The 10,523-nt window shown below is 43.3% G+C and overlaps 1 protein-coding gene across 1 annotated transcript in view; it reads right to left on the bottom strand.

Moving 5' to 3' along the window:
* Nucleotides 1-2,992, bottom strand: part of LOC118156293 (phospholipid-transporting ATPase ID-like) — an 82,394-nt gene extending 79,402 nt beyond the window's left edge. Inside the window, exon 1 of the mRNA XM_035310237.1 lies at nt 2,721-2,992. The gene's annotated coding sequence lies outside the window, so the exon portion shown is untranslated. The remainder of the gene's footprint in view (nt 1-2,720) is intronic.
* Between the last annotated feature and the right edge of the window lie 7,531 nt (nt 2,993-10,523).

Genomic DNA, 10,523 nt, shown 5'->3' with positions numbered 1-10,523 from the left:
AATAGAATAGAATAGAATAGAATAGAATAGAATAGAATAGAATAGAATAGAATAGAATAGAATAGAATAGAATAGAATAGAATAGAAAATAGTTCAGTTGGAAGGGACCTAAAAAGGCCACGTCCAACTGCCCAACCACTTCAGGGCTAAGCAAAGGGAGCTGTGAAGGCAAGGTAGCAAAAGTAAGAGGCTATAACTTAAGAGGAAACTCTGGGAAGAAACACTCAGAGAAAAGAGTGCCTCCACATCCACAAGGGCACTGCGCCACAGACAGAAGGGTCTAGAAGATAATAGCAGGGAGAGCAATCCTAATCAGGATACAACACAGCAGTCTGTTGAAACAAACCATAAGTTGAGCAAAATCATTGTTCTCACTCCCCTCATGGCTGTATCCATATCTTTTGTACTGTTATAAAGCCACCAGAACAGATTTAAGATGGAAAAGTAAACTAAATCTTATTTGTCCAAGAAGTGAAATGGCTGGTGGATAAAGTGTTGGCAAATTCCTTACAACAACAGCAGTATAAATTGCAAAAAACAACAACTCTTATCAAAGGGCAGGGAAATGAAAGTGAAGGTCTCGATGTTTAACTAGTGGGTAATGCAGGTGGTCACTGAAACCACAACCCGTAGCAGCTACAAGTCCCAGTAAACTCAGGATAACAAACAGTGGAGCAGAAAGGAAGCAATGGATGAAAGCATAATGCTAAATTACCTATGGATGTGGGCAGGGCTCAGAGGCCCCTGGGTTGTGTCAGGGAAAGTGTAAAGGAGCCTTGTTCATCTACAGGTTGCACTAATTGGCCTTGTCTGCTGGGCTTGTGCCCAGGCTTGACCTTGGATTCACCGTTGTGTTGCCCAGCCTTGGTGGAAGACTCTCGCACTGCTGTTCACCATACGAGGAAAAGCAAAGACTGTGATCTCCTTGCATTTCCTCCTAACAATGATCCTGCTCAGGATACAGCTTTGGAAACACTGGAAAACTACACAATTCAACTTTTGAGAAGGAAAATTCATTTTCATATCTAAAAATATAGTTAAATACATCCATCCAGTAGCTAGAGAGTAGAGCAGAACTCATCTCTTTGAGCCTTAAAATGATAACAAGTCCTGGGGACTCAGGTGGCTTTTCACCATCACCGTTTCATCACCCTACACACATAGAAGAATCTAGTCCTGCTCCTCCTGGAGCCAACGCTGAGCACACACAAACATTAAGGGGTCCTAGCCTGGACCCACAATGTAAGGGACTGGACATTTCTCCAGACTAAGCATTGTTACACCAAGTGCGTGGAAAGTGTGCCACCAACAAGCACACAGCAGTCTCTCCAATGTGGTGATGAACCTTCCAATGATGCTGGTAGCAGGCTTCCAGCCTGACTTGAAGGGAGCTACTCTCGCAGCAAAGAGTATGCTCTACTTTTTTGCTTAAGCCCAGAATAGTGACTTTCAGTAATGCTAAAACGTATGTAGGTTGTGAATGCCCTAACAACTAAAACCAAAGCTGAAGTGCAGCAAGTCGCACATTTGACTAGAGAGCCACAGAGAGGTTTTATCACTAAGAAAAACAAGGCATTCACTCAAAAGGAAGTGCTTCTCCTGTAATGTGAAACACAGGATATTTTGCTCTGATGGTTTGCAGCTGAGTAACAAAGATATAAAAGGTGCCTCTATCACTGATAGTATGGACTTAACCTTTCCTTTTAATACTATTTTTGAAATAAGTTATAATTTGCAGGGATATACATAAAGGTTAGTGCAGCAAGTTAATTTTAGTATAAAAGGAGTCCTCTCCCTTGTGAACTCACTTAGCAAATCTCATGCAGGCTTTTGTTGGACTTTGCTTGTGTCAGGATGCCCAAATTGTCATGTATTCACAGGCAGAAAGAGGGATGAGCAACGTGTGGTGAAAATATATGGCTAAAGCGTCTTACTGCTGGGCTAAAAATCAAACCAGTATTAGATATGGGGAAAAGGTAGAAAATATCCTATGTAAGATAAGACAGGATGCTGGGTGAGAAGTGACCATTTTTCTCTGTAGTTCAGAAGAAACTTTGGATGTGTTTCATCTAACCAGGTCTTCACATTCATAGTCTCTGGGCATCCACCTGTTGGCCTTCTAGGCTTACCCCCTCCAGTTTTAAAGGCAGGAGGCCATTTATCACTTACTGTACAGCAGGCCAGAAAACGACGGACTCATTAATGGACTCATCTCCCACTCTGAGCGAGAGCACGTCTTCTCTGGAGCCAGTTACAACACAAAACCTTTTCTGATGGAGGCAAGACGTTCCCATGTTTCATGCCTTCGCTGTTAAACTAGAATGCAGTTGCCATCAGCAAGAACAACACCGAGCACATTTTATGTGCAGGCACACAATGGAGAAGAGGTCTGTCTCTCTCTTCAGGGAGGCAGAAGAGGGGCCTAGATCCAAAGCCAGAAAAATGAACCTGTGCTTTCCCACCGCCATTGGAAAGCTTTGTTAAAACCTCGCTTCTGTGGTCCAAACTCCCTCTACTTCTGTGTGTTACTCACAGTAAAGCTGGCACTGCATAAAGAAAACTTAGACATATGACCTATTCTTCTCCAGACCCAGCATTTACAGATGCAGAAAAATCCAGTATGCAAAAGAAGAAAAAAACCAAACACACAGCAAAAATACCTGAAATCCAGACACCTATTCAAGGCTTTACTTCTCTTCCAGAACAAGAAATTGGCCTACCTGGCTGTTCTGTGTCGTCTTTTCTATCTGAAGCTGTTTGCCAAGGCAAGCAGAAGGATTGTTTTCAGCACCATGCAAAAAGCTGCGGCTTCTTTCAAAAACCCTGGAGGATTATTCAGCAGAGCATGCCAGGCTTCTCTCCAGTGGAGCTGCGAAGCTCGCTAGGGAGCACCACGCTTTCCAGGATCTGGAGGTAAACCCGCGCAGGGACAGGCTGAATGTGATCCAGGAGTTACAGGATGTCTCGGTGCGCTTCGTCTACTCAGGAACGGCTGCAAGAGAAAAGGCAAAGTTCCCGAAGCCGTGGGTGGAACATGGCACTGCGTTGCACTGAGCAAATAAAAAGCAATTGATCCTTGGACTTGGGTATGACATCAGGTATTAAAAAAGGTTCATACCATAGGCAGGACTCTGTATTTCATCTGAGAGTAATGTGACCTTAAAACCCTGCTTGTGCCCATTGCTGCAGCCAAAGCAGTAGCCAGAGATGCAAACAAGACATTGTGCTCAACTTTCTGCAGCCAGCAGACTTATTTTCTTTTCACGGGTTGAGTTTTTCAAACATAAAACATGTTTTTTTCTCAAAGGCTAGACATTTCACTACCTCCCATAAGGACTTACAAAATGTATGCAACTTCAGTGGCATAACCCAGTATTTGGGGGGTTTCTAGCACTGAGCATGACAGGATCCTGATGCAGGCTTCTGGTTGCCATGCCTATGCTAACAAAGCACAGAGGTTCAACTTCTGACACACAATTATTTACTACAGTGCCCTATTTATTCTTTAAAAAGAAAAATAAAAAGCAACAAAAATAATTCTGAAGTAGAGAAGAGACAGAGCTAGTCTAAAAAAATCACTTAAGCACAAATGGGATAGGGTGTAATATGAACACTTAAGATTTTTTTAAAAAATAATCTAAGTGGCATTTATCAAACCATACCAGCATTGCAGATTTTCCTGCACTTTCCTGCAAAACAATCCCCCAGTGCTAACTCACAAGCTTTGATTTGTGGGCTGTTTTTCCACCTACTTTTGGGGCTGATGACATCTTCTGTCTGAAAAATTCAGAATTAGTGTCAGGTTTAAATACGTTAAAAAATAAATAAATATTTAATGTTGACATACCTTGCAACATGCTAAATTATTGACATGGAAGGCTTTTTAAAAGGTACTTCACATCTCCTTAACCATGATGTCTGTTTAGTTGGGATTTTTTTTTGTATGTGTTTTGTTCCCAGCTAATGAAGAGCCTTGTCCGTACCACTACTCTTTGTAGCTTTTTTCCAATTAAATTCTTTGGTTTTCAGTGCAGCAGATGGGATTACAATCATGGCAGCAAAAGCTTACTGCCTTTATTTAACATTCTCCCAGCAGATAATGGGCCATGGTTATGACTAATAGGTTCATGCGAGCATTGAAAGAAGGAAGGACAGCCAACTGAGCAAACAGTGAAATGAGGCTCAAAGCCATCCTCGCACCTGTGACAGATTCTAGGCAAGTCACTTGTTACTGCTTTAACTTCTATTTTCTTATTTATAAAAGAGAATAATAATTCTTTACTTCCTCAAGAGATCAAGTAGGAGGCATCAAGGACTACGAGGCATTTAGAAATACGTCGCTGACATCTCAGTGCGTGAGAAGTGTTAATCCTCTCAGAGGTAAAAAGAGCACAAGTTATCCCAAAGTCCTGGTAAAAATATATATATATATATATATATATATATATATATATATATTAAAAAAGGGACTCTTCACCCTCTCTGGGAGGTAGAAGGAATAAGCTTTTTTCTGCTCACTTTCAGGTTCTAGCACTGGTACATCACACTATTTTTAAAACTGAAAAATGGCTTCTAAAGGAAAAAAAAAAAAGAGAGAGAGAGAGAGAGAGAGAGAGAGAGAGATGCCACCACACAGCAGGATTCCGTTAGTATCAATACTAACATGCCATCCTCTCCTGCTAGCATTTTGTCACCAAGCAGTGTGGCTCTGAGTCTGCATGCTGGTAGGAAGACTTTTACAGTGTTCACAGTCAGCCTTGGAGGATACACAAAATTACAATTCTTTCCTGTCTATGCTGTTTTGGTCACTAAAGTAAAAATGACTTCAAATTAACAATGGCTAATAATTTAGAACTAAAAGTACAGCTTGAGATTAAAGCTTTCACTGCATGACAACTCCTTTTGTTTGGAGTTTAAAAGCTACTGTTTAAGAATGATGCAATATTTCACGGGGAAAGAAAGACGTGCTGCTGCCTAATGGAAAATCATTTTGCAAGAACAGCATACACAGTTTGCTCTTCCCTTAACCTCCTTCACTCTTCCAGCTTTCTTGCAGAGGAATGCTTCCAAAAGTTGTTTTTTCCCTTCACAAAACACAACATAGAAGGGAAGGTTTCCCATATTCTGCCTGTCTCCAGGTTCTAGACCGTAGGTGAGATTACTAACCTATCTCTCTTGTTCTTTGTGAATACAGTCATTTGTAGAGAGCTACTGAAAGTATTTCTCCATTCTGAAGTTCTGCTTTAGAAACCTCTCGCTGTATTGTGGCTTCGTCCTATGGCTGTAGTATGCTGGGAAAGGGATGTGGTGAAGGACAGATCTCTAGTGATTTCTCACAGCGGTTCCAGTAATGGGGGCACCAACCTTCCTGGAATGAGAAAGTTCAGCATAGCACTGGTAGATGAAGCAGAGAAAAATGAGGTTTGGTGCTCCTGCAGATCCAAGCAAGAAAGACAAAACCACCCAAACTGATGACTGGTCCTAAAACACAGATGCATCCATCGGCCGTGTGATTTCACCCAACATTTTGGACAAGGGCCAGCCCTACTTCATTCTCTAGGACCTGCCATGCAGGCCGCAAAGACAATGCAGTTTGTCTGTAATACATAACTGAATGTCTAAGAACACGTACTAGTTGAGTGTGAAGAGAAATGGGCACTTTGAGTTAAGGACACCTTAGTTCAGAGCTGTTGGGTACGAATCTCCCTGCAAACAATGTGGTTATGCCAGAGACCACTAGTGCAGTTTCATGAGACATGGCGTTCGACATGAAAACCACCTCCAGAAGCTCCTGCTTGTCCCCTTCCTCAAACTGGGAGCTGATTTAAAGAAAAATAAATAAATAAATAAAGTGTATGTTTGCATTTTCAGTCAGGTTGTTTTCCTTATCTGCCTCCCTGCCGCAGGCATTAAGACAATGTCAGCACAATACAAACAGTGACAGCAGAGCTTTTCAGCAGCTGAGCTCAAAACTTGGTCGCACAAAGACTTGTGCTGGCACAACCCATGGGATAGTGAACTGTGATGCAAGGGTCCAGGTGAGGTCAACGTCTTGGTTAGCCAGTTTTACGGCTGCAGCCTGTGTCTCTTGGAGGCATGTAGTGGCCGTGTGTGAAAGCTACATGGCAATAATATCAGCTAAAAAGTCACCCATGGGTGCCTAAGATATGGGCCAGAGGGTGGATGTTACAGAAATGAGGGAAGATGGGAACTTCTGCTGTTGAATATTCAGCGTGACTGTTTACTGAGAACCCAATTTTGTGAAGTGTATTTGCAACAAGGCAGCTTTAACTTGTCTTCAAAGACATGATCCAAGTCTCTGGAGGGAACTCCCATGTATATTCAAGACAGCTACCCAAACTCACTTGCAGAATTTAAAAGTCCTCTACAAAGAAATGTGCCAGCAGATGCTTCCTGACATTTAATGCTAAACACTCTCTAATGAGGCTATAAACAGCCCCTCACTCCAAAACATATGAAGGAGTAGCGCAAGACCCCAGGGAGGGAGAGCTCTGCAGAAATGCAGCTATTGTTCCTGATTAGGATTCAGGCAGGCCTCCCCGGCATTGTTAATTCCAGCTTGATTTGTTCTAAGGCATGTGTCAGATGTTTGTTGCACAAACTGATCCCACAATCAAAAATAAGAGTAAGACGTGCAATTAAAGACAGTGTCACAATCTGAGTCTAAAGGAAGCACATGTCCATGTAATCGTCACAGCCCACTGCTGTCATGAGAGCTTCTGACCATAGTTTCCATTTTCACTTTTGCAATAGTGTGGTTGTCACCTTCCAGTGAATTTCAGGAAGATTTATGTGCCTACTTCCCTTTGGCTGATGCAAAAAATCTCAGTTTCCCAGCAGTTTGTTAGAATACCAATGACAAGACCTTCAAAATGATCATTCCGGAGCCTTCTGGAGAAACTGGAAGTTTCGATCATGGCTAAGTACCCACAGAGAAACCTTCCAAAGGTTTTAAACTATCCTATCAGCAGTAAAAAGTAGAGAACATGACAAGAAAAGAACATTAAAAGGCAAGAGAGACATCTTTATAAAACATCGGCTAAGGAATAGTAACAGAAAAAAGCCCTGATCTCAATAGAGGTGAAGCTCAGGTCGTATCGTTAGAGGTGTGCCAAGGCTTGTGCAAGCTTTATGATCAGGTTCACCTTCACTTTTCCTGTGACTGAAATTGCCATCATTAACCCAATCGATACTTAACATCACTAACGTTACAGGACTTTGAGCTTACAACAGGATAATAAATCGGACTTTCACCCCAAGCACCTAGCTTTGTGCAAGCAAGTAAAAGATCACAAAATGTGCATTAAACTTAAATACACAGGCACTCCTACGACTAAAAACATTTATAACATTGTTATACGTGATCACTGACTTCTGTCTAGCATCATTCATCTTGAATTAGAGCTTTAAAATGTGAAAAAAAATACTCTAATATCACATCAATTACAATAGGGTTCATTAAAAGCAACATAGGGCATAAATGATGAAAATACTTATCCCCCAAAATGTGCAGCTCTGGCGTAACGCTGGGGAGGGCGGGAATGTGAGAGCATGGAGGCTGCTCAGGCAGGGTAAGAGGTGCACAGAGCTGATTCCCTCGCTCTCAAGGGGTCAGCTCCACCTTGAAGGGGTTTTGCTGATGAGAACAGGCTCACACACAGTGATATCCTTGCTAGCAGAGGAGGAATTTTGCCAAAGGACTTCCAGAAACCTACTGGCTGCTGGGTGTTTCATTAAGGTTCAGGCTCTTGGTTACTGCCAGTGATGATACAGAGGCCTTTGTACTGAGGCTGCCGAGATTCTGGAAGAGGTTTGGGGAGGGTAAATTAAGCAGGAATTATGTTTTGCTGGGATTTTTCACGCATTCCCATGTTTTTCTGAGCAGCTGAATAGTTTCCCCCTTCTCTGGGAACGCTGAGTTAAGCCAATGTCACAGATAAACCTGAAAGCCTCTGTTCTCCTCAGCAACAACATTTAGGTTTTTAAAAAGAGGCATCAGACAAATAAGAAAAGGAGGAATAATTTTAACAATGACACACCCAAGGGCAGTTTAAATACACAGGAGAATGAGTTAAAAAAGTAAAAAAAGAATATTTTGTTAGCATTGTTTCCTCATTTCCCTACAGGTTTTTGGTGTTCCTGAGTACGTTGCTTGCACACTGGGGACGCTGTTGAAAGATGCAAATCCAAAGCCACTGTGAAGACTCCTGTGATATCCCCTAGCTACCAAAATAAACCTTTGGTTTAGCTTTGCAAAATCAAGCTTCCTGCTCTCTCCCATCTCCTCTCAATAAAAGATAAAGGCTCGACTTAATAGGTGCCCTACTTACCTAAGGCTTTGATCTCTTGCAACTCCCCGCTAACAGAAGTTGGAAATGATTTCTGAAGGAGCCTCAGCGCATGTGAATTCACAACCCAGAGAGTCGCTTTGCTTTCCAAGAGGGCTGGCTTTAGCTCTGCATCACTTCAAAGGAAAGAGGGGAGCTGTTTTCCCCGTACTGCTCCAGTTTGCCTCTCCGCTGCCTCTGGACGCTGTCAGCCGTGGCACCTGCGATGTTTCTCAGGACAGGCCCCACGCTGAACTTCTCTGAACCATATCCAGGGAGGGAAATACACTCAGAAAAGGTTTTGGTTTTCTTTGCAGCACCAAAGACAAGCCAGGGCAGCAGCCTCCTCCTGCCCCAGCCCCACCTGCAGCCCCCCCACAGCTGGAGCAGGCTGGTGTGACGCAGGGGGCGGTTTGTGTCCTCCCCCATCTAACAGGGGGACTTTGCTGTCACCAGCCCTTGGCCATACACGAAATTTTGAGGGTTTGTATCCCCCTCCCACACACACACACACACACTCACACCATCCACATTTAACTGCTGTGGCCGGTTCACAAAGGAGACACCAAAACTGGTCTTGCCTACCACATAATCTTTCCCCACTGGGTGCCATGCTGTGACTTCTACTGGGAGGAAACTTGACTAAGTGTTGTTTCTCCGTGGGGATGCTCCAGGTGCCCACTTAGACCAAAGCATGGTCTGGGCAATGGGAGGACGACGGAGCCCTCGGTGTGTGCCACCGCGCACCCAGGACATCCAGACTGCCACGTGGACAGAGCTGTGCTTCCAGTTATGCCTTCAGTCCGAGTGGTTGATTTAATGCCTAACAGTCAACACGGGGATACGTGCCGTGCTTGCACAGCCCACAGCTCCACTGCTTTCCTGAAGAGGCAGGAAAGTCAGCTTGTCCCATAGCATGAAAATTAACCTGTCCGGGTCATTTTCAAACATTAATGCTGCTCTAACAATAAACTGCTGTATGCTGTAAGGCTCTACCATCCTGTTTAAGATATTTTCCATTAAAATCTTTTCTGTAAAGTACATTTAGCTTGGAACCTAATAGGAAACAGCACTCAGTGCGGATAATACCTGGCTGGTACAGCTCTGCAGCTCACCTGCCAGTTGTCCTCGAGCTGAAAAGGAACCAGAGGCTTTTTTCCCAGATGATCATTTCTCCTGATTTTTGTCATGTCTCACGAGCCTTTGTTCCAAGGCCTCTATAAAGAACTCTTTGTGCTGTGTTTGAGCAGTAGCTGTGCCAGGCCCAGCTCCTAACAAAAATAATACGATTAACCTGGCACAGAGAGCCCTGCAGCTGGCTGGTGCTGGGCCAGCAGAGCTATGCTTGCAGGATCTCATCCCCCCATTTCTGCACAGCAGCCGATTGCACAGCATCACTCTGCCCAAAGCAGGGCCCGTAACACAGGTAAGCGCTTACACAAGTGGCGAAGAACGCATTTCTCCTGGCTAAGGTCCCACACGCAGACCAGAGCCCAGGCGTGTTGGTATAGCAAGCATGTGGGAAATCTGCTCGTGCTGCTGCGCTGTAGATAAAAGGAGGATTGCTCCCACACAGCTTGACAAGAAAATTTTGTCCTCACTAAATATTTTATGACAGAATTTTACAACGTTCAGTTCTGCGAAACAGTCCATTACAGAGTTGCTTCACTCCTCCTTCACTCATGTAAAAAGTACGAGGGGGCTGCCGAACCAGACCCTGTATGCTGGCTAAGCAAGCTCACCAAAAAGGCTACACAAGGCCTCTAGCATTGTTTCTGCTGCACAGGCAAATTGTCTTTTTTTTTTTTTTTTTTTAATGTATTTATTTATTTTTGATTATTCTTGTTGTTTTTGATAGTTCTAGAACTTTTAGAACTAGAACTTTTAGTTCTTTTTCTAGAATTATTGCATTTTCTTCATTATTTACTATGTTAGTAATAGGGAAAGAAATCCCTGAAGATTCAGGGGGGCTGTCTTTAGGAGGGGAAAAATATTTATAGGATTCATATTCTACATATAGTCCAGTTAGATGATATGAGGAACTGGCTCGGTATAAAAGAGAAGGTGGCAAGGTCCCGTTCCTTTAGGAGATGAAAATCTCTCTGTCCTCAGAGGGCTGACCCATTGCTTACCACAAACATGTAAGACTGATTGAGAGACTCCAACAGGGAAGGC

Source organism: Oxyura jamaicensis, chromosome Z (assembly GCF_011077185.1).
Source record: "Oxyura jamaicensis isolate SHBP4307 breed ruddy duck chromosome Z, BPBGC_Ojam_1.0, whole genome shotgun sequence".
Lineage (NCBI taxonomy): Eukaryota > Metazoa > Chordata > Aves > Anseriformes > Anatidae > Oxyura > Oxyura jamaicensis.
Note: the sequence above shows the minus strand (reverse complement) of the source record. Positions and strands in the feature narration are given on the sequence as shown.